The following is a 25,760-nucleotide window of genomic DNA, read 5'->3' as shown; positions in this document are numbered from 1 at the left end:
TGAGAGGCCTGCCATCATCCCTGTCCAGGTCAGAGTTTAACAAAGGAGAAAGGAAGTGAATAAGGAGGGAAGACAAGACAGAAAGGGAGAGGTAGAGGGAGAGTGAAAGAGTGCAAGAGCTGAGACAGTGTGAAAGAAATGGTGTGTCTGTGCTGTGTCCCACAGGGCTTGAACTGGGCGGCTGGCAAGGGAGCCATTACATGTGTGTCTCTGACAGCTCACTCTCTCATTACGGCAGCAGACAGTTAATACCACCACTCTTACACCCGAGCTTTGTAATGCAGACTATATCATCACCCACCACACACACACTGTAATAGTTTTAGTGTCTGCTTTGATATAGTATGCGTTGCACGCTACTTTACATTTGAGCTCTGTAGAGCCACCATAAGCCTGAACCACAGATGATGTCTTTGCCTTGGCAAAGTCAGGCAATGACGTCTTTTGATAGACAAGCTTCATATTGAAGATACATTTTGTTGATTTGTGCATATTGCCACACTGACACTTTTTATCATATCTGAACCAAATAAATATAATTTAAAGAGAAGGCCAACACTGCTCAGCTTCAGAATTCATTATCATTACTTTCTTATGTTCAAGTTATGTTATGTTCTCATGTTTCGTGTAGAGACCTTTAGAGGGGCAGGTGCTTAAAGTTAAAAAGGGGTACTTGTAACAAGATTTTAAAAACACCATACACCAACATAATTTATAGCATAACCTGTTGAATTATAGCAACCCATATTCAAACGTATGTAACATGGAATCTTACAACAAACCGCATCATACTATATCATTGTCTCCTAGCCGATGAAATCTCTAGAAATTACATGTTACCCACAATTTATAGTACTGTCAGGAGACAACCTGTCTGGTTCAAACCTCCCCTGTCCCACCCACTCAAAATGAGCTGAGGCTGTGAATGTGATGAGAAAAAGGCACGAAGCACTCATAAGAATAGAACTAGGCAAGCACACATGAACATGACCTGTGCTGGCTGTGGAAAAAAAATCTGCTGCCTCCACACTTTACTGCTAAAGGGCAATGACAGAATTAATTGGACTGAAAAAGACATTTCTTCAAGACTTTTTGGCAAATCCTACTGCTAAGGTTATGAAAGAAGGAGCCAACTTCAACAAAAGGATCTGTGAAGTCCATCTGCATCTGTAGCTGCTTAAGCACTGTAGGCATTAGTCAACTCAATACTGATACAAGATCAACATTTTCTGCTTGAAGCTGTCCACTGCCCATTCCAAATCTTTCAAAACTGTCCATTTAAATGAAAAAAAGAAAAAAAACTACACATAAAATGAATACTGGGAAGCCAAATATCAAATGTAGGAAAAATATAATCTTCCCAATTGTGGTCATGTTCAAGCTAGTTTTGACATACGAAAGATCTTGCATTATGATTGAGCAATAAAATATACTGCTTGTGTAACTTGTTAAAGTCTGCAGCCAGTCATTTGTAATCCGAGTGTTTGCATAAGCGAGGAACAGTCATTCTTCTTGTTCATGCGAGGACTGAAAGTTAGTTATCTGCTGTACCTGAAATGGAGAAAATGATTTAAGTCTTTTCTGTTCATGTAACTCACTGCAGCTGGTCAGAGGAGTAAGACTGCAGCTTCAATGGTTGCTCTTCACATATGTCCAGTCTTATATAAGGTTCCAAAGGGAGGATGGAGGGAACAGAAACAGATGAAGGCCTTGTTTGAAAATGACACGAGAGGCTTGTAATAAGGACCTTGAGACCCATTCTCATTTTTATTCCCAAGAGCCAAAGACACTAAGCTGTGTTTTCAGTGCAAATTTGGAGAATTACCTCGATCATGGCCAGAACAAAAGGAGGAAATGTGCCTTTTAGAGCTAACAGCCTTTTATGCCTTTTACTTCTCAGAACTTTTTATAGATTTGCCTTCTTCTTGTGTGTGCACTCTGAGGAAAAGGTTCATTAAGATGAAATGCCTATTTCTTCTTACATTTCTTTATGTGGTGGACAGGAATATTAACCAATCTGCAGGAACGAAAAAGCCAGACTTCCTCCCAGCCAAAGCTCTTTGGTAATGTTGGCTTCGTTAAAGTGCTATGTTCTTGCCTGCCTGCCATCACGCTAGTCACGATGAAGAAAATGTGCAGGATCAGACAGAGCAGAGGAAGGAAACAGGAAAAGAAGAAGGAAACAAGGGACAAGCAGGAGAGGGATGATGGGGAAGGTTAAAAGTGGTGTAGGAGAAAGTAAGACTAAAAGGTGGAGGGAAGGTCTCAACAGAGTAAGCCACAGGGAAAACATAAAATGGGTTTTGATTTTTAAAAATGGAGCAGGATTTAAATACACTTGGCACTGGTGAGCTCCATAACACTTTGATATGACACCAATGTTCATGTAACTCACCAAGCAGCATTTAGCCAGCATATGCCTTTTGCAAAGACCTCTCATACAATGAGGGGCAAAGAGTGTGATAGCTGGAATTACTAGATTTAAAGGACCAGTGTGTAAGATTCAGTGGCATCTAACGGTGAGGTTATAGATTGCAACCAAATGAATACACCTCCCCTCCCCCTCCCCTTCCAAGCATGTAGGAAAACCTATAGTGGCTGCAAAACTCAAAAAACATGAAAGGCCCTCTCTAGAACCAGTGTTTGGTTTGTCCATTCTGGGCTACTGTAGAAACATGGCAGTGCAACATGGTGGCCTCCATGAAAGGGGACTCGCTCCCTCTGTAGATATAAAGGGCTCATTTTAAGGTAACGAAAAAAATTCTTATTTTCATGTGATTATACAATAATTAAATCATACCTATGAATATTGTATTCCATTCCTGCCAAATCCATTCCGCTAAATGCTGCTAAATCTTACACACTGGTCCTTTAAGGCATGCTGAATGTACCAAAAAAAAAACCACAAAAAAAACAATTTACTCTCAATTTCTCAGACTCTTTATGATTACAGTATCATTTTACTTGATATAATTAGATTTAAAAGATTTAAAATATGCAAAACAAAGAAAAAGATACATGATATATGTTTGTCAATGTTGTTTAAAAAGCATTTTGGCACAGGGGAGTGGTGTCAAAGTGGAATCAAGTATAGTGGTAATGGGGCAGAGACAGTTGTAAGGGTGGATTTAAGTATGAACTCAAAAAACAGAGACTGTCAAGGGACGTAGAGAAGAGGATAACAAATGGTGGCACATGAGAGTGATGTACAGGATCTACTGAAATTGAAGTTGTGGTGAGGAGAAAATGAGAGAAATTTAGACAAATATCCAGTGGACAGAGAGTCCCTTTACACCTTTCATTAAAATGTGTCTCATATCCAGATTGTATCTAGATATGATTTAACTTGATTACATTTACACCTTTTTATTAATGAATAATATGTGTCTCCAGTGTCCACATTGAGATCCAATTGAAATCCGATCGCTCTTGTTTCTCGTTTATGTGGGTCCAACAACTCTGCTACTGTATGGACTTTTGCTTGCCTTTTGAAGTGGGTGAAGAAGCAGTCTCTTCTTGACTCCATCCACTAGTGTCTTGAATATCCATAGCTTTCTTGCTAGTAGCTTAGCTCGCTATCTGGCTGATGGCTGTTACCTCGCTGGTTTGGATCAGTCGCGCACAATAACATATTTCTGCCCATGTAGTTGTTGTATGTAGATTGACAACACAATTGCATTTGCACTTGTGTTCAATGTAGTCACAATGTGTCCCTGACCACCTCTGGAGGTGGTTTGGCCAATCGGATCACGATCCCTCCTCAATGCGTCTTAGGTGCATTTACAGCCTGTACTTTCATGTGGTCAAGCACTATCCGATTGCAATCCAATCACCAGTCAGAGACAAAGAGCTGAGATAAGGAAGCATAAACAGACACATCTAAACACAAATGCAAATAAACCAGTTGTCTTCTAGTTGGGGAGAAACAGCTCTCTGTTGTGTAGCAGTGACAGGCCACATTGATGTCCCTGGAGGCAAGAAATTGTTGTTCCTTTGAACAACCATTGAGTTAGAATGTATAACTCCGAAGCCTACATATATATAATTAAATTATATATCGTATTAAACTGAATAAGATGTGACACTGATGCAATCAGAAATTAGAATAATATTAGGTGGGTTGTGCATTGCAACACACAGCGAAAAAGAAAATTAAGAAAAGAAAATTACTTCTCCAAAGTAATGACTTGAAAGAGGTTTTCTAGTAACCAAAAAATAAATATTTATTGTTAATCACTCAATAAATAATAATATTGTTACATATGCAAATACAAGTGATCATAATAATGGAGGTTGCCAACACACATCAATATGCCTTTCTCACAGATGACATGTTGACTGGCAAAACACCAAAGTGTCAAATATTACATAATAATGATTACATTCTTTTCAGGTGTGCCAGTTCCAGGGCCCTGTTAGTGTCAATGCTGGTTCACTAGTATGTGCTACTAGTACACCTTCATGGAACAGCTCCATCATTCATTTTATTAGTTACACATGTCACCTGCCTAGCCTTTTCCTGCTATGAGAAGTCACAAAAGCTGTGTCTGCAATCCTGATTCCCTATACCTCATAGACACTCAATAGCTTACTCTTAAGTGAGCTGTAAATGAATCATCATTGTGTCATCACTGACAGGTGTATTGTTGCACAACTGTAATTTTTGCATCTCTAAAATACAACGTAGTGCATTGTGGGATTACATGCCATGGACCCTACTTTTTTCATTCCGTTGACGGAGGGTAAATATAGCACGCTATATAGTATTTCGCACACTGCCAATGTCTGCTGTTAAAATGCTGAACTATGCCAGGTGCTAAGATCTCTGGCTTTCAGAACTCTCAACAAATTTTCATTGCTCACTGTTGGATAAGAACAGGTGTTCACTGGCCAAACAGCTGTGGATTTAAACAGCAAGATGATCAATTGCCTGAATCACATAACATTTTACAAAACCCATGGGTCAGCTGTATACAATCAACAAATATCAGTAAGGGCGCCCAAATGAGCAACAGGAATTCACTAAGTGCTCCTATCTTTATCCACACATGCAAAACACATAAATCCAACACAATACACACATACACAATTGATTATGAAAATGGTCTAAAATCAACATCTGACAAGGAAAGGCCGCTAACAATTCTTTGCAAAGCAGAAATGCATTTACGGGTAGGAACTAGATGATTTGCTAAAAGCACATATGACCCATTATCACATGGCACATTACATCATTCAGTAGTGGCCCCACTGCAAATATTAAAGCAAACAAGGGCCTTTGATACAGAACTCCTCTTTTTCTTAACACCCTCCCTACAAAGCCCAGGACTAAATTGGATTTTCCCAGCACTGTTTCGTAATTTGAAACATCCATCATTTATTATTAAAGAAAGGAAATAAAAGGAAGAAAGGGAAGTACTGCCTTTGGCAGCTTCAGGAAGCCCTTTGCTAAACCACCACCCACAACCTTGTACTTTTCCACACCCTCGCCTTATTAAACCAGGTAACTTTTTATATTCATTGTGATGGTAGGCCTGCTATCTTTAGTTCTTTTCTCTCCTGAAAAATATCAGTCTGCAATGTTGCTTCAAATGTTTTAAATGACAATTTTAGGGCTTTGGTTGCAAAGTAAACATGCATGCATTTTTGTTTTCAATTGATTATTATTATTGTCACCGCTGGTTTTTACACTTGAGGTAAACACTGTATATAAAGAGTGAAGGGTGCTGTAGCGATTATCTGTGAGCTGGAGGTAACTTTGCTGCTCTCTCAACTTGTGCTGTCTGCCAATTTTGCTTTTTATTTTAATAAATTGTCTGCCAAAAGATGTATGTATGAAAATCTCCAGTAAAACCAGAGCTCTGAAATAAATGGACATTGGACTGATATTTCTCTTTATTCCTTCATTCTATACACCTCAATGCTGAAGGATACCATCTGTTTGGAAGAGACATTCCAACTAAATCCTTACAGGGAGTTGGTGTACTGTTTCTCTAAGGAACATGCCGCTTGAAGGAAAATTAAAAATGTGACATATATAAATATATTTCTCAAAACTTATGAGGTTCAAATGGTAAGTTAGCAAAAAAAATGTATGAATGATTTATATGGTAATGGTTGCTCAGACAGCACTCAGGGTATGAATCTGCATGATGGATATGTCATGTCAGACAGGACAAGGTGAGGAACACACTGCTTTGAATGGCCCCCACAGAAACAGAGGGTGGTGGTGCATCTCTCAAAGACACCCAGGAAATCCTTCTCAATAAAAGCTCCTCCATGTCCTTTTGTAATCCTGCTCTGTATTATCAGTACGCTGCAGCTAAGTGTTGCAATTAGGCCGGCCTTTTTCATGCAAATCAATTTGACAGCACAACAATCAGTTAGTTATGCTAGCTTCAGCTTCCTCTTCTCCCTTCTCTACTCCTTCGCTCTCCTGCCCTCTCTCTCCCTTCTACCTCATTTTCTCTGGCATTTGCAGGGGTTGCTACATTTGCATTATTTATCATATAAGGTTAGAATATGCACCACTCAAGGAAAGCGCCTGTGGTTATTAGCGCAGTATTACAAATGTTAAATGCAAAATGTAGTCATTTGCCTCACTCATGCTCCAATGCATCCCCAAAATATAGCAGGATCATACTGCACTTAAGCTATTCAAATCAAACATGGGATGATGGAGGAGGGACCTGTCCATGGCTCATGTTAAAAAGATACACGGAAAGCTAGGTAAACAGGTCTAATTATAACAGTTTTCTTGGTTTACATACTACATCCCCTCCTTCACTGTGTGTTGAGTCAGATACCATGTATCCATGGTATCAATTTATTAAACCACATACAGGCAGCAGCCATACTACACCTGACATGCAGCACTACAGTCTCAAGCCTTGAGAGGATTTCACCCTAACAACATGCAAACATAAACACACACCTACACTACATGACTGAGTATCATCAATGTACACATTAATACTACTCCAATGGTAGGTTTTTCATACCTTATGATGCATGTGCTGTTGGTTGGTTGGTCATTGTGAATATTAATAGATACCATTTGTTCATAGGAGGAGTCCCATCAAAGGACTGCATGGACTTGTGCTAGTATGATGGATAGATGTGGCTTTATTACCATTACCATTAAAAAGTAATTTACAAGACAAATAGGGACAAGCTTTTTGAATTATGGTTACTTGTTAAACACAAAAGATCTGGAGTCAAAATTACAAACACTGTTATTTTAAAGCTGTGACTACTGTAAGGGATGTCCCAATAAAGTTTTTCTGACCCTAATCTGAGTCCTTTAACATTTAGGTTCAATCAAATACGTATTTTACATAGCAGCAGAAAATATGCAATGTTGATTTCATATGTATCTGGCACATTTAAATAAGAGGTATAGCCTACTAGATAGAGAAGATTAGACTCAGTGTTAAGCAAAATTGCCCACAAGGACATCAGAATTCAGAGATACTTGCACAGGTTCACAATTGCACACTAATTTACACTTGTATTTACAAGCAAATGTGCTTGTACTGTGGGCTGTTGTAAAGTAGAGCAGTGTTGCAACACCAGCAGGCTGAGGTGGACAAAATGTAGTAGAGTACAGTAATGACAGGATTGGCATTTGATTGGCTTTATTTTAGCTGATACCGATACTTAAAATGTGCCTGGATCAGCCATGATATGACCCTTAGGATTGGTTTGGGACATCCTTAACTGCTACTGATTGCTGCAGATTTCATCCAACACCTGATTCTTTACATAAGAGCAAGAAACTGGACAGTATGGTGGACAGAAGTAGGCAGATGTCAATATGTCTTGCTATGGTTCACATATAAAATATATTTATGTATACTCTGTGTGTGTGTGTGTGTGTGTGTGTGTGTGTGTGTGTGTGTGTGTGTGTGTGTGTGTGTGTCGTGTGTGACCAGAGGGCCTTTTAGTCTCACAGTGCTGGTGTCTCATTAACGTGCCAGCCTACTATAAAAACGATCTAAATTCATCTCTTCATCAAAGTCCTTAGCTAAGTACAGAGGCAAGATGGGGAGACAGCCAGGCAAAATCAGAAGGAAATAACTGCATGTGATCTTTTTTCTAAGGGTCAAATAAATTAAATCTGACAGAAAAAATATCGAGGGAGAGTTTAAAAGAGATAAAAAAGAGCTGTGGGTGAGAGGAGAGAGAGTATATGTGTATGTGAGAGAGACAGAGAGAGAAGAGGGCTGCAGGATGGTCTGTGTGCCTTTAAACTGAAGTCTCAATCTCACGTAGTTTTGTTCCTTAAAAGGAAATCAGAGGGCTTAGCTGAGGCATTGCCTTGAAAGTCATGAATAAACATCAGATTGCCTTTCTGTGCATACATCATACATCACAAGATGACACTACCTAATGGAGGAGGATTCCTCGCCGTCCGACACATGAAAAGGCAGTGAAATTACCCACCAAACCATGCAGCCGCATGGTTCTAAAATGGACCGCTGAGGCAGAGAAAGGGAGGGGCTAAGGGGGAGGAAGGAGGAGTACTAAGAAAAGGAATCTCTTACTAAAATGGATCCCTGTGATAACCATATTCCCTCAGCATTGGCGAGACTCTCTTCACTGCAGAAAAAATAATATATACTGCAATAATCATTTACAATTACAATGAGAATGTGGTCCTTTTTGCATGTCTCCAGGGGCTGTTTCTTAAATCCTGTGCTCTCTTTCCCTTAAATGAGATTCCTATCATTTCTGCAGGTGTTGATTCTAATAACACATTAAGTAGTGGTTGCCATTTCAGACCAGACATTTAACAAAGTGAAAGAGTTATTATTCCAAGCTCTATAGGAAATAAATTACATTTATCAGTGTGTTCCGGCTCAAGGAGTGGATTTGTTATGAGGGGCAGTAGACTGGCTGCAGAAAAATGTCATCTGCAAGCCAACAAAGTGTCATGAAGAGAAGGAGGGGGTGGGAGAAGACAGTTCACTATAGTATAGATGCAATTTAGTAACTGGGTGGGCATCGAAAGTAAGAGTAAGAGAAAACTGACTCAACCATGATTCTACTGCTGCTGACAGGGCAGAGCAACACAAATGTTCGCCACTGTGCTAGTTGTTAAAATGTATTTTCAAGCAAATACTGAGATTAAAAAATATCTAGTGATTGCATTCCTAAAGAGCAAACTCCTTTTGTCATTAATACAACAAACATGATGTAATGAAATGCAATGAATAAACTTCATTTTTAACATAATACAAGACCCCTAAGGAGAAGGTCTGATTAAAATGCAGTTGGAAAACACTTGTGGTAATATGTCTATGAATAATTTGTGGTAGGGGTATGGAGAACAGACTATCATTTTGAACTCATGCATGTCCTCCATTTCCTATCTGCTAGCGTGGGTGCATCAGTATCTGCAAAGAGCCTAAGGCAACTATGCACAGGACATTTCCACAGAGGATCACTTGGACAGTATCCATCAGAGAGAGATACTAATTAGTTTGAGTCCATGTATGCATGTGTGCATGTGTATGTATGCCGTGCTTGTGCGTGTCGGGGGCAGAGGGATGTACACCTAAGCAGGCGTGAGAGCAGAGTTGTGCAGCCAAGTGCAGTAATTTCTTTGATCATTTTTAATGGCCATTCTTTCATGTGAGGCTGCAGCTTGCACACAGCTCCCTGCAGGTGTCATCTCATTCCTTCAGTTGTGGGATTAGTATGCGGCAGGTAATAAAAAGCCAGGCCATTACACTGTGCAGCACACATACATAATCTCAACACACTGGGATCATTACCTTTTCAAAGGATGATATCAGCTCACAGTCTACAGAGAGACACAAAGAAAGCGATAGCGACTGAGAAAAAGAGGAAAAGGAACCAAAAGGAGACAGAAATAAAAAGGCAGCAAACCACGGTTGCAGTTCAGGATGGAGGGGGTTAGAGAGAGAGCTATCAATCAGCATTGCAAATAATGGCAGACAGGCAGGTAGGCAGTGGATGATGAGCCAGTTTCCTCCAAAGACTCTTATGGTATGGACACAGTAGTACCTGTTGTATTCTGAAATAAAGGAGCAAATTCTTACCTCTACCATTCTACAGTCCTCAGATAAATAATTTAGCCATTTCAGACTTTCCTCCTTCTCTAACTTGCAATATGGTTGAGAAAATTTCATATATTCTGATACTGTGACAAAAAAGACCAGACAGGTGCCACGCCAAACCCTGCAGGTTAAGATTCTAAAGCAGTCCATCACAGAGGAAAAACTCCAACTCAGCCAGCTTAGTCCTGCAAATCAGCAAGCGGAGTAACAGAGTGCCACTTGGTTGTGGTAGAACTTCTAACAGATCATAATCTCTACAGCTCCACATATACTGTACTGTACTCTACACACCAAACACCAGTTTCCCCCAGTAACTAAAAAGCTCTCAACAAGGGCAAAGAGTGCTCCCACTGTGCCTTTCACAAACTCCTACACCAGTGTAAGTTGAGCAGACAGGTAAAAGGTCTATAACAGCAACTAAAAAGCCATTTTCATGATATGTGAAATCTGTACAAACCAGCATGTTGTTTCATTATTAATAGTTCTCCGGAGGCTCTGCTAGTTGAGAAAGACGGCTGGCTTATCTCATCCACCCTCATACTGCATTTCCCATGGTGGTCTGCTGAATCTGGCGCAATTTACACATAGTTTTTATCTATTCATTCAACTCCTATAACCTGCTTTCCCCTCAGCCAGAAGCTTCTTGTTCAGAGAAAGTATGTTCATGTATGTACTGTAAAGTATAGCTATATTGTGGTATGTAGTCTGGAAATAGGGGAAGGCCTAGTTGATTGCTGTTCCCATTTCACTTTTAAATAGTTCAAGGGCTTCAACTATTATAATTTTCATAACTGAGTATTTAACCATTTATTCAGACAATTAATAAAGTAACTGGATTAGAATATCTTTCTTAAAGAGTAACAGTAAATATCAGAGAAATTAAGTATCTTTCAAATGAAAAGTAATATAATAATTATTATTATTACTATTATTATTTATCTATCTATTCACAAATGTTGTCAATAGTAGCAAAAGTAATAAAAGCAACATTATAAAACAACCTACATCAATTTGGCTGAAGCCTTTTTAAATTGCTGCAACATATTTGTAGGTTGCTTATATCAAAAATCTGGAGTAGGACAGCACTCCACTTAAACTGTTTATTCATGCATTGCATTGCAGGTTGCTTATATGACATTCATGACTGGCACATGCCCCTGCTGTTTGTACTGGAAGAAAATTATATCTCCAACAAATGGCATGATGCTCATGTTCTGCTGAATGATGCCACTTCCCATCAGGTGCCACTGTTTAAAACTGGCATAACATTGGCAGATGCTGATCCTTTTTTGTTTGTTGCAGATCCATGGCTGATCTTTGTACCAGTTGTCAATTTGGCCATAGCATTTAGTTAAAGTAGCAGGACTAGCCATAGCTAAAAACTCTGCAAGGCTAGCCCGACCATTTCAAACTGAAATGCTCCAAAAGCTTTGACAGTCTGTTATTTTTCTGCCTGTTTTTTGTTTTGTTTTTTTTTTTTTAACTCTTACCCCCTTATACTTTCAATTTATATTCACTATTGTTACTTCCCCCTCTGTGGCTCTATATACACTGAAGTGCAAAATTTCACAGGAGCAGTACAAATAACCATAATTTATATACCACAGGAAATGGGGGTCTTAAGGAACCACAGAAGTGATATTTTACTTTGCTAGAAGATTAACACTTGTTACACTTTCCCATCTCTCTTTAGTCTTTACTCTACAGTCTAACTCAACACAGTAATTAGCTGACTCCAGGGAAATGCGTAATATGATTCTTGGGCTTTGCACTCAGGCAAAGCTGCTGAGCCCCAGTATACTTTAGTAAGCCCATTAATCACCAAGAATCTGATAATATCAATTATTTCAGTAAACAAGGAAGTCAAGATCAAGAGCTTGCCCCTCACTCAATCCCTGAATTAAATCATCACACAGATTGATTTAGTAGCTAATTGGAGTAAAATGGAGCTTTGTAAGGGATAACTGAAGATTTCTATATACTGTGTAGTTGTGTCTGTAAGGAAAAGTACATTGCGCATTTACAAGAGGAAAGGGGTATATTGGCATATCAGCCAATAATGGAAGAGTCACATAGACATTAACATCATGTTTAATAGTGACACAATATTGTTTTAAAGTAACAAACAGACATGGAAAATTCTGAAACATAGATATACCCAACCTATGTTCTATCAATTTACTTAATAGTTTTTGATGTAACGGCCCACTGTGTTTTCTTTTTTTAAAATATTTGATTCAATGCACTTTTTCAATTTACAGTAAGTCTTGTATCCAACATAAACACTGTCTGGGGTGAAAGAAAATGTTCCTATATTTTTTAGAGGGCTTAGGCCAGTCTAAGCTATCTCCTTGCTATTCACCATTGGCCTATTTCTGGGTGAAAGTGGATTATTTGAAGTAAAAACATCTCAGAGAGATGTCTGACGGGCGTTCTGATTCCCTGGGTGCATAAGGGAGGGCTCCCACTGGTCCGATAAAAGGCCTGGGTTCCTGCAGCAAATGATGCCTTTCTCCAGACGTATGCCTACACTCCGCTTTTAATTGGCCTCTTCTGTAGCTGTGAACCTTAATGACTTTGTTCCGGGATTAAAAGCCTTAGAGTGTTCAGGCAAGGCAAGGGTCCTAACCTTTCCTTGGCTCCTCTGTCTCTCCTGCTACACCCCTCCCTTTCCCCAGATTTCTCTTACTCCTGTTCTTTCTATATTACCCCTATTTCTTTCCATTTTTCCACCATCCTATTTTCAATTAATGTGTTACATGTAGGTTACATGTACTGTATAGTATGTGCTAGAGGTCTGCCAAACTACCATGCACACTGTTACTTAACATCAGAGACTTTTGTGCCCCTTTATCAAAGTTTATAGTCATTATGTTTTCATTTCATTTATTCGCTTATCATGTATTTATTCATTAATAATTTATTTTTATCTCCCCCCCATTTTATCCCTTTAAAATCCCCTGGATCCGTCGGAAAGCCCTATTCCCTTACACTGCTCTCCTTGTCACTGCTAAATCCACTCCTTGCCCTTAAGGTTTGAACAGTTATGTTCTTCCTTCAATACACTGTTCCTCACTGACAGTTGAGAAGAGGCTGTGCAGGTGGAGTGACCAGCAAGGACAAAGACATGATGTAACTTCTCACCCATCAACTGTGCTTATTGTATTTGTCGAATGTACGCTAAAACGCAAAAGTTTGCAGGTACTGCTGCTACTGTGTGGCCATTGCACAGGGGCAGAGATTTTGAGAATCAGAACCAAGCATCCTTTAAATAGTTTTTTCATTACAGTTGGGGGGGGGGGGGGGGTTATCTTTTTAGGAGCTGCTGAGCCTGCCCCTAAATGAGAAATGCTGGTCCACCTTAAGTGAGCTTGAGCGTGGCTCAATGTCTGACGGAGCTTTGAAATTATCAAAATTTTAATATGATTTTATGAAAGTAATACAGTTAAAATTACATGAATAAACATTTACAAAAGAGTGTGAACATTTTTATTTAAAATATTTAAACATTCAAAAAATTCTATTTAATAGCAAAGTCTCCTCTATTCAAGCAACGGTTCCCTTTTAAAAGTCTGTGTCTGTGCTTGGTGTGACAATATCACAGCATCATGTTCTGTTTAACATTATCTTATCTTATCTTTAATATCACAATCCAAATCATAGCTATAACGTTAACTTCTCTTATGGAGCGCAGAGCAAAGTTTTGGTGAGCAGGCATTTGGAGAACAGAGATGCGGGGTGTCAGATCCATGGAAAAGATACAGCAATCTAAGCAATCTAGTTTATAATAAAGGATTTAAAATTCATTGGTCAGTCGTGCTGATAAACAGGGCTCAGCGGGCAGACATGCCGCACCACCAGAAACACCTTTAAATGCACAGTAGGAGCATTTATTCACTGACAAATAGCCTAAAGTGGGCGGCACAGTGGTGCAGTGTAATCACTGTTGCCTCACAGCAAGAGGGTTCTGGGTTCAAACTCACCAGCTGGCTGGGGCCTTTCTATGTGGAGTTTGCATGTTCTCCCCGTGCCTGTGTGGGTTCTCTCCAGATACTCTGGCTTCCTCCCACAGACCAAAAACATGCAGGTTAGGTTAATTGGTGACTCTAAATTGCCCATAGGTGTGAATGTGAGTGTGAATGGTTGTCTGTGTCTATACTACTATCTTAGCCTTGTGACTGACTGGCGACCTGTCCAGGGTGTACCCTGCCAATGTCAGCTGAGATTGGCTCCAGCTCCCCCATGACCCTCTAGAGGATAAGCGGTAAAGAAAATGGATGGATGGAAATAGCCTAAACTATACACACATTGCACTGCTATGTTCACAGCTATACTGCTAACTTAACTCACTGATATACAATCCAATCACCAATCGGCACAAGCCTATTTCTCATATTATTCTCTAATCTCCTACACTGATATAGCTCTACAATATAGCCTTCATCATCTTCACTCTTGCAAGTGAAAAAAAAAAGGTGCAGTCATGAAGATTTTGACCACAGCAAGGTTAAAATTTAACTCAGCTGTTAAACATGACATGAAAAAGTCTATGTATCATTTGTGTAATTTGAGTAATTTAGAAATTCATTCAGCAATTTAGTTTGATTCTGCCACCAGGAAAATGTAATACATACCTGAAAATAGGGCTGGGCAAGATGGACAAATTCAAATATCACAATATTTTTGACCAAATACCTCGATATCAATATTGTGAAGATATTGTGGGGGTGACGACTGGTGCTTTCAGAAAATATTTACAAAATGAGATTTTTGATAAATAATCATTAGTAATGCCTATATTATAACAAAGTGGGTAAAGGCAAATAATAAAACAACTAGAACAGTCTCACCTTCAGAAAATTACATCACTTTACTGTAATGCAGGGTTTAAAACCAGGAAAAGACGACACTAATATCATAATATTACGACTTCCAAAATCTAAGACAATATTTAGTCTCATATCACGATATCGATAATATTGATATATTGCCCAGCCCTACTTGAAAATGTCAAAGGATAGCAAGTTTTCAACTGTAGTGGTTAAGGATAGTACAAATTCCGTTTAAGTAAAATGTAGTTTAAGTTCCAAAACACAAACACCACTGTTTGCCTAAAAATGGGCTCATTTAGTGACAGGGAAAGACTGAAATTTTGTGTACCTACTGTAAGTGTTAAACGTTTCAATGGGTGTACATTAGTGATTCACCTTAAGTGAGGTCATTTCCTCAGAATGGCTGTCAGTCCTCCCCCACCCAATCCACCTCCCTCCCGGATGCCCAGACCTGGCCAGTGCTGAGTGATAGACTAATCGATGTGCAGCCTAATCAGCCAGCTTAACTCTAATACCCTGGACAGGTCCACATCATTATCATATCAGCCTCCACACGTTTCGAGGTGACATGGAAGAGGCAAAAGATTAAAGACAATCTTGTAAAGAGGCAGCACAATTTTTAATGTGTTGACCAACCAAAAGAGGCCTGTGGAAGGTGCAGCAGAGAGAAGAAGCTTAAGGTAAAAAGAGCGAGGACTACAAATAAGGGGAAATCCAAACGAAGACTTACTGTCAAATTAAAGCAGCCAATTTCTCTGCATGGCAAGCATCATGCAGAAGGTTGATCATTGGCATTACTTGATGCAACACCTTTCAGAGGCACTGGTCTTTGCAGCCATGTCAGCCCATTACTAGGTGTCTCTATTAAAGTGAAGAGTTTGTATAACTTAAGCACATATTTAGGGGGGCTCAAGGAACTTGAAGAAATCATCTATAAACTGCTTTACACAAACTGTTTACAGGCAGTAAATGACGCATAAAAGAAGAAACAGGTTTGAGGTTGATGCTGCAAGCTCTTTACACAGACACACATACACACACATAGCATGATCTGGTGTTGATTACACTTAGCAAGGGGATGACTCGACATCCACACTCCACAAGTCCTCCAAATGATAATGCTGATACAATGACACAATCACTACACAAACACAAAACAAGTATGTCAATAGAATCTGAATCGTTTTGTTTATGCATGACAATGTCCAATCACAAATCATCTGTATCACGTTTCAAGTTGTCACCTGCTAAAACAATGCTAAAATTCAGCAAGATAATGCATCTGTTATCCATTTAGCATTTTCTAATTACATGGATCTCCACTGTGCCTCCATATTTATGTGCTCTTGTCTTTCGTGCAGAGATGTAATGGATGAGCAGAGTGGTGAGGATTTCATAATTAAAAAAAGGCCAGCCTTATTAAATTTAAAGGAAGATGAAATCCCTCTGAGTTCTTGATTTTCCATATCATGGACAGACAGAGAAAGGAGAAATACGCCCACAAAAAAGTCATACAATTCTCCAACCTCATGCTTACTAAAAAATTGATAGAAAATCACTCAGTATGCTATTGTCGGCTTTCCAAATAGGTACATTTCTTAAAATCCTGAAGGGACTTTAGATGAGTTCTCTGCTAAAATTAAATCCACACAGTCAGCCCTCTGCTAAAATTTATATTTACTATATTTCAGTTGTATTCCTATGCAGTGATCATACAAAAATCAGGAAAGAATCAACAAGATGGCTCATTCACAAACTGTCTTCCACTATCATTGAGGTAGTATCATCACAGACAGATGATTAGCGTTTTTTTTGTGTTTCAGTTTACTTAAAGTGGTACTCTACTTGAAAATGAATATCTCTTTCTTTTAGTCAGGAGTGTAACTCAAGACAACAAATCACCCTCATCATTAATGTTTAAGATGGCTAACAACTGTGCTGTCAACAGCTTCCAAGATAATCGACATGCCAATCAATGGCGGGTGTGAGGCCGGCTTTTAGAGCGTCCCTAAGGTGGCTGCGTAGAGCACGCTCAGTTTAACACAGTGGCAACGGGGGAGTGTAAACAGAGAAGAATATAGACTCCAGGATTGACTGGCTGATCAATGCCATTGATCAATTAGCCTACAGTAGCTCCAGTTCTTTGTATGGGCTGCTCATTTTTCCCTCAGTCATCTGACTCTCAGACTTGAAGCTCTTGATCAAAACAACCTTCTACTCAGTCACCAACAAATGCAGCATACGCACTTTGCTCTAGAGGGAGACAGAGTGAAGCGTCACAACAAAAATTACGGCTGGTTAATAGATCGTGACTAAGATTTATTAAAGCAAAGCATCATATACACACACACACAAACATATCTATCGATTGCTTGTTTGATGGATGAGTAATGACAATTTGATTTAGTTGTTACCATGATAGGTGTCACTTGTGCTCGTTATATTTAAAGCTACACTATATTTAAAGCTTCACTGATCAAAATCAAATTCAGAGAGAATTATCACAATTTCCGTCATATCAGTGGAGCATTTGAGCATCTTTTAATTTCTGTTTTGAGCAATGGAGAACTTTAGCAGCTCAGTATTTCTGAGGGGTTGGTGGATACGAAAGCAGAGCTAAAAAGGAGCCATATCAACTTTATAGAGGGATTATCAACGTTTTCGTGTTTTCAATTTGTTCCACTGCCCCAAAGTGGTTAAAAATAAATTAATGCAGTTTTAATGATCCATAGACAAATCCACTGGCACTGTTTTATTTGCCTCCATCATTTCTTTGTTAGTATTTACTACAGTCACACATGCTGTTTTACAACTTGTGCTCTCAGGACTCCTGACTATATACCAAAGGTATGTATGGAGCTTGGTAAAAGAGCATTTATGTGGGCAACTTTTACTTGAAAAAAAACTCTTACAGGGGTGAGGGAGCATAGCAGTGTACATTACTGTTAGTCACAGTGTAAATGTGGATATTTTTTCTGTGTTGGTTTGTGTGACATGTTTGTACATCCTGTATGTCCTGTATGCTTTAAAAAGTATTTAGATCACAACAGCGATCCTGTATGAGGATAACATGAAGTCAATTAAAAAGAAACAAATTATAATAACTGTGATATTAAGTGGTTTCTGAAGGTCTGTGAGCAAAAAAAAGTAGACTCTTGGTATCTTAATGTCGACCTCTGCTTCCACATTTCTTATCATATCACTTTGACTGTTTCACCTCACTCAGTATACACCATACAGGAGTCTGAATTAGCAAAGCTTGTTTCTGCTGCTGAGTATCAGGCATTCAACACTTTGGGATTTCTTCTCTCTACATTTCTATTTTGTCTCATTTCTCCTTTCGAAACTAAAGAAATATCCTATGGCTTAAGTTGAGGGACTCAGATTCTGTCAGTTAAATGGAATAACACAGGTATATCAGAGCATCAGTACAACCTTTCTAGGTAACTTCATTCAACCTCTGATAATGTTCTGATGCTCAAATCTGTGCTGAATGTGCATGAAAAGTCCACTGCATTGGGATTAGATTAAGTTACATTGTTACATTTAGCATGGATCATCGTATATATTATTGCTTCTCTGTCAACAATGGCGTATAAAATGGTGATATATGCTCCAAGTCTGGGAGGTATTTGCTTTTCAAAGCGTCTTTTAGAGGTGTGGAAATAGACAAACTCAAAGTGACAACTGGCACACCTCACCTAAACAACAAGGCAAATCTACTGGTTTGATTGTGCCTTGATGCTGGGCCGAATCCACCACTTCAATCATCATAAAGGGTATGTTCTGGCAGCATTCACTCTGAAATGTGGACCAACATAAAAAGCAAGGACCCTCAAACAAAGAGCTAATTTACCCATTCTAATATACTGCTGGAGTCCTCTTTGTGCTTGTGAGATGGGAAAGAGCATATTGGGTTCCCCAGGAGTGCCAACATACATAGCCAGTTCCTTTTTTTAACTGCTATCAGTATGCAACAGTGAAGACAGATAATGTGACTAGAGACAAAGTGACAGCAGGAGCATGTTATCTGTTAGACCTTTTGTATATCCTCCAATCCAGCTGTGAACAATCTTCTTGGCTTAAGGTAAAAATACTGCAAACCAAACAACGACATAAATAAAAATAATAATAATCCAACACCTCCTACTAGCCAATTAACTGGATCCGGGACCATGGGTATCTGTACCTACACACAGCTCCATCAACTCCAAATTCATGATGAATTTTTATTCTTGCTCTTTTCTCAAAGCATCCATTTCAGATGAGATGAAAAAGTAATATTCCAGCAATAAAGCTTGATTTACATCCCCTTCACTGTTCCCCCTCTTCCTTTTTTATTTGATCATTTAGCCAGGATCATATAACTGTATATCAGACACAAATGAAATCAGGTCCCATGCACATTAAGGCCATGTCTTTCTGCAGCTAACATCCCCTCCAACCCAACCACCCAACTCCACAGCAAGCCAAGGGCAGAGTCCCATTCATTTTCAGGCCCATTTCCTCCTATGATTAGGCGATCAATCAATCCCAGCATTCAATCTCATCAGGCAGACGGGATTATCTGCCCATCTTCCCTTCTCCCTCTTTCAACTCACTCCCTCCCACACACAAAGCAGCACATTAACATCAGATCAAGTATCACCCAACACAAGCAGTCTACCACATCCTCTGACCACAAACAGACAGCTTCTCATTTTAGCCATCTCTCACTCATCCATTCCATCTCCTCCAACTGACTAACATTCACATATGCACAAAAAAACAAAATAAACAAAAACAGACATAACATCAGTACTTATCCATTGTAAATGTGAATATATTTCTGATATCCTGTCCTGACATCAAAACAGAATGAAGTGAGCATTCCAGCCAAGTTTGGGATAACACTTTCATTAGCATTGTACCTTCAGTCTCAAGGTTTGTTGGAGAAGAACTGTTACTATTCACTATCCCATGATCAAGAGGTGGTAATAATAAAACAATAATTAATTCCATTACATTATTCCATCCATTAAACCTGTTGTGAATGACAGCCAAACAGTATCATTAATAATCTTAGTGAACTGTTTTAATTTCACTGATTAGAAAGAATGTCCGTCACACCAACAAATTACAATGTCAGCCTGTTGTCTGTTGTGAGGTGACTTGATACTACAGAAGTGAGGTATTTAAGTGCACCAAACATGCATTACTGCACCTTGTCAGAACCTTAACAGTTGCTTAAGTATCTCTGGTAAACAGCTAAATCCCAATAAAATATTTGTGAAAAGAAGTAATGTTGCTGCTTAGATAGATGCTTCTTCCTTTGTTAATAATTCCACACGATACTGAAATGGTGGGAAAAAAATATTAGGTCGTAAACACAGTTTACTCAAACATGAAAGACTCTCAATTGAAACCCCCCCCTCCAACCCCTCTGTGGAAAATGGAGCATTCAAAACAACTCTGTGACAACTTTACTGTAAAGCACAAATCAGGTGAAGGATATAGGAAAAACCAACTGCTTGAGGTCATAGTGAATACAACACTAAATCCTCAAAAACTGATATGATTCGAAGACTAAGACAGGCTAGGCATCTGCACATTATTATCATCTTTGTTATTCTTTAGTGGAAATGATTACTGTATGATAAAACATCATATTGTGAAAGAGAAAAAAATGAATTAGTGATAAACTTAGAGAGACTAAGTGCAAACACAGAAAAATGAAATTACTTTTTAATGCCATCTCTAATTTTTAATATTTATAGTTCTTCCAGATCACCAATTGGTAAAAGGGACATTTTCCTTAGGGCTAAAAATATTTAATGAATTCTACTTAATGGCAAAAAGCTTTTTGATGTAGAAATGCTAATTCTCGAAACAACACCAATGAAACTGTCATGCTTTCAAGACACACTACCTTTTAGTAACCATGTTCTAGGTTAATGACGTTTCACATATGAAAGGCAGCATTTCTTTCCATGCTTATGCCCCCATGAAGGTAGGAAGCAATCCTGCAGAAGCAAAATCAAAGCTGGTCCAGTTACAGTGGCAAAATGACAACTCTGCAACAAAAACAGTGTCACATTGACTTTGAACAGCACTTCAAACAAAACATTTACTTTAACTAAACCTTCACCTATATCTTACATTACTTAATAAGATGGACCTATGAAGACAGTACTCATCGCATGGTTAACCTGTAATTTGCAAGCTGGCATGGGACATCATTAAATAACCAAATGCCCAGTTGCTATAGCATATAGGCTGGGTGATATCACCTGAAATCAACATCTCAAATGATTGTTATATTTACTTCGGTAACAATTAATTAAACAATATCTTGTTAAATACACTTGTACACAAGATTCTTTGTCTTCACAGTGGAGATCTTATTAATTACTGGCACTGAAAAATAAACAGAAAAGTAATATTTATTTTCCATATTCAGTAGTTAAGAAAACCTTTACGTATGTTACGAAAACAGTGCTGCTTTTGCTACGCAGCTTGTGTACACAGTGTACAAGTGCAGGCAAATCTACAAGATCTTCAGGTGGACACCCTCTCAATGACTGGTTGGGCCCACAACACAGAGAAGCCTCATCAGTGAGCCTCCCAGCATCCCAGGACCACCCTCCTGTTTACCTGCACCCACACGCTCAACATAGCCCTCTGCAACAAGCTATATTCACTTCTATCTATGACATTGTCAGTTAACATTAAGCTAACTAACAACAACAGCTAAGAACATGTTAAGCTAACTAGCATGTTACTATCACTGACTGCATCAACCCACCAAGCAACAAAACCAAACACTCTTCATCAGCTGCCTCACCTTAGCAAGTGAGCATACTAAGCTAACTAGCATGCCAGCAATAGGGTGTGCTAACTAGTATGCTGCCTGAGCCACCAACTAAACCAATTTTCTTCAGCTACCTAACCTCAGACATGCACCTCTGCCTTTATCACCAGGTAACACCATCAGCTAACATGCTAGCTATCAACAGCTAAGACCTTCTATATCTAACTAAAAATGTGAAGCTAGTGACATGTTAAGCTAATGAGCTATAAGCAGTATAGAACACGTTAGAGCACTGTGCATTAAATTGTCTGTGTTTTAAAATGTCTGTGTTTGTGTTTTTCTAAACCAAGTCTGATTTTAATTCGTGTGTCCCTATGTGAGGTTACATGAACATCAAGGTGGTGGAGGATCTATGTGGTTTTTTCATAACGGTTGACATGCTAAAAATCTTCCTGACAGACCCTCTGTCACTCCTTCACAATGTTTCACATTTCTCCTGGTCACTGAAGGAATGTCAAATTTCCATTGACATTCCACACACCTACACATTAAGACATAAGCAAAAAGCAAACCATTAGCAAAATTGAGAAAACATCACATCAATAAATTACTGCAACATTTATTTTCATGTGAAAATAAAAAATTCATATTCATATTTCAATAGCAGCACCATTGTCAAACTTAAGATGACCAACATAAAGACTCAACTGTCCAGAAAAGCTAAATCCAGCGCAATAAATGGCTATAATAACACCTCTGAATCTTCAGCCTTTGTTCTATACATTTCATTGTTTTTAATTATGTGCTGAGACCTAGCAAGAGCTGCTTACTCCAAGATGCAACTCTTGGCATGCCTCCTTTACCTGCAACAATTAATCTTAGGTATAGCACAGTTTATTTTAAAAGACCAAGCCACAAAGCTACAAACTAACATTTAAACAGTTCATTCAGGTCTGCTTATGGCCATTTCTGACTGTGTGGGTATTAGGCTGTCTACACATGATAAGCAGTCTGATCTGCATTCGCCACTGGGTTAGGCACAGAGTCATTGCTGAGAGCTAAGCTCAACACTGATATATCACCATATAATTCATAAACAAGAACTGTTTCATTTATGCTGAAGCAAAGCGAAATAATGCACACTCATTCTTAAATTACATTCATATATCTTCCTTTCTCCATGTTAATGCATCTTGGTCAGCTGTAATCTAATTGGGCACACTTTAAAGGTCAGCAGTAAACTGGACTGAAGTTCAAATAATTTGAACTTTTAGTACAGTGGTGAGGTATCAGGGCTGATGGCCTGAGGCCAGTGAAAGTTTGTGCAGGGTAAGTTGACTGGCTGTCACTGGCCCATCAACAGGCCAGTGATAGGCTGCAATGTGAACGCGTTTTAGGAGATGCCATCATTTTCAGGACACGTGACTGATGAAATGCATCATTATTTGATGAAATACACGTGGGGAAGGCTGCGCTTTTAGCCCACTAGTCTCTTACCGGTGAATCTGATGGGTCACCAAATACGGTGTTACGCCAATATTTGAAAAAAATGTCAGCGAAAGAAACTTACAAGGCTACGAAAAGAAAGAGGGGCTTTCTACTTTGTTGGAAGCAACAGTACTCCAAGGTGGAAAACAGCGACTGTGGCATGTTTTGTACAGTTTGCCGGTTAAATCCCCAGCTGGTTAGCATCCTCACTGTGTAGTTATGTGCACCTATTCTGTGTGACTTTGACAGCAGCAGCTTCTGCAGGAGACACACAGGTCTCTGTTTAAGTGTCAATCACCAAGGTTTATAAACAGCAACTCAACTGCTGATTACCAGGACTGTTTTTTATGACATTGTTGTGGTAGAGCCTTCATCTCTGTGGCTCCTGCCAGCTTTGTCAACATCTACTGCAGAAATCTATCATAAACTACAGATATTACAGCTGTGGTCAATATAGATTTAAACCTAAAGTAACTAACCTGAGGTTTAATGCAGAGTGAACACAAACAAATGTCTTAGCTTTTTTTCACTGTTCATTGTTAGTACATTTCTGAAGATGTCTGAGCATTTATTTGTTAATGTTGATGTTGTTAATGTTAATTTATTATCAAGGTTGAAATTTTACTAAAATGTTATTATCATAAATTCTGTTCTCTTCTCCCCATGTATTCCATACTATCTGCCTTTAAACAAAATATGGAGAAACCCACATTTATACACCATTAATTTTCTGATCAATGTGGGTCTAATTTTATATTTTGTATATTTGTGTAATATATCCACATTACATATCAATAATTAACGGAAAACAACCAAGTCTAAAGGGAACTTCACTGTTGTACATATTAAGTATAATAAATCACCAAAATTATGGAAAAAAATGAGTTATTTTCATTTTTTGGCTGCCGGGCCAGTGAAAATATACAAGGGGCCATTAAAACTCTGATCTACGGCCAGTGGGGGGGGGAAGTTACATTGAACCCTGGGTATAAAATCATAAAATCAATCATGCATATATGCAACCAAATTTTTAAGTATTATATTGCCATTTTTGATCTCACTATAGGAAAACAATAGCTCGAACCTGCCAAAAAATTTGCACATGATCATATGTAGACTACTGGGGTGGAGGTGTTTTTTTCTCTTACTGTGGTTGGCTGGTGATAACTCAGGGTGAGGGTAAAGGGGAGGCTTTAAGGATAAAATCAGTTTGGCAACATCATATCCTCTTGCAGAGTAGCCTTGACCTGCTGGATGATCTTGATAGAGCTGCCGTCCATTTAATTCATATGGATACACTAACATTCCCCATATACCTTATCTCAGTGAGGACCAAGTAATATATTTGGGACTGGATTAGAGTGATCCCGCTGAGAGGATAGTACTAGCTGATAGGCAGGAAGGTGTGCAGACCAACAGAGTTGCTGCTACCAACGGCATATCAGTTTTTAACCTTGAAAACTCTTTAAAAAAAAAAAAAAAAACATTGTAAGAAGCCTACAAGTTAAGCAAAAAGGACGGAAGGAATTTTAAGTAGTAAAGTCCATACAAAGTTTTACACAAACCACTTTAAGTGTCTTCAGCAAACCAACTGCCAAACACTGTGCAATTAAATGAATCACATATAACTTAGCTTAAACTGTACAGTATTTTGCACTAAACACCTATCAAATAATATTTATGATTGAATTATTAAATACCCTATTTGTATTGCACAGTCAGTATGTGAAACTATTTACACTGTACATTGCATACGTTTGTGGGGGGTGAATGAGTTGCTGCAGTGACTATTATAAAAGTGTGAGCACGCTTATATTAAGCATAACTTGGCACACAGCACCAATTATCTGAAAACGACACAATACTTAGTTACCTGAGTTTCTGCTGCTAGTACTGTTGCTCTGATGCTTTTACATGGCCCAGTCCCTTGTCAAACTGTAGATGGAGCTGTAAGAAGAGTCCTGACAGAGGGTGTTGCTCTCTGGGATGGTTGTATAGCTGCAGGGATAGCGTTACCCGTTATAGATCCCCTAAACCAACGTATGCAGCGGTTTGGCTCGAAGTTAGCATCACCCGTTGTCCTGTTTAACAAGTTGAAGTGGACAATAGCCCCATGTCTACGTTACTTTACATGAAAAAATAAAAAAAATAAAAAATAAAAAAAAAATATATATATACATATATATATATATATATATATATATATATATATATATATATATATATATATATATATATATACACACACAGTTGAGATTTCTGCAATTCATATCAGCGCAACCTAACTTTCAAGAGACACCAAGACAGCTAACGTTAGCTGGCTAGCTATGTTTCTGTTCTTTTGTTTTTTGATAACACAAGGCAAATAGAAAAACGCACTTAGTATGACAATATTTACTGTATTTATGATAAGTTACACACATTTGGGCTTGGACAATTAGTAACTACAGCAGGTGCTGTCAAAATACCAGAAATACCTCACTAGAAGTCACCGCTGTATGATCGTTCTGGATTGTAGCCTGACCCATCATGCACCTGTTGGCAACTCAGTGTGGATGTGTTGGG

At 38.7% G+C, this 25,760-nt stretch overlaps 1 protein-coding gene across 8 annotated transcripts in view; it reads right to left on the bottom strand.

Annotated features, from left to right (window-relative positions):
- Positions 1-25,750, bottom strand: part of LOC122980835 — a 160,159-nt gene extending 134,409 nt beyond the window's left edge. For all 8 annotated transcript variants that reach the window (XR_006403095.1, XR_006403096.1, XR_006403097.1 and 5 more), the window contains exons 1-2: positions 25,673-25,750; positions 25,069-25,276 (exon numbers count right to left, since the gene is read on the bottom strand). The gene's annotated coding sequence lies outside the window, so the exon portion shown is untranslated. The remainder of the gene's footprint in view (positions 1-25,068; positions 25,277-25,672) is intronic.
- Between the last annotated feature and the right edge of the window lie 10 nt (positions 25,751-25,760).

The sequence above is a fragment of the Thunnus albacares genome, chromosome 1 (assembly GCF_914725855.1).
Source record: "Thunnus albacares chromosome 1, fThuAlb1.1, whole genome shotgun sequence".
NCBI classification, from domain to species: domain Eukaryota; kingdom Metazoa; phylum Chordata; class Actinopteri; order Scombriformes; family Scombridae; genus Thunnus; species Thunnus albacares.
The sequence above is the reverse complement of the archived record's forward strand: the minus strand, read 5'-3'. Positions and strand labels throughout refer to the sequence as shown.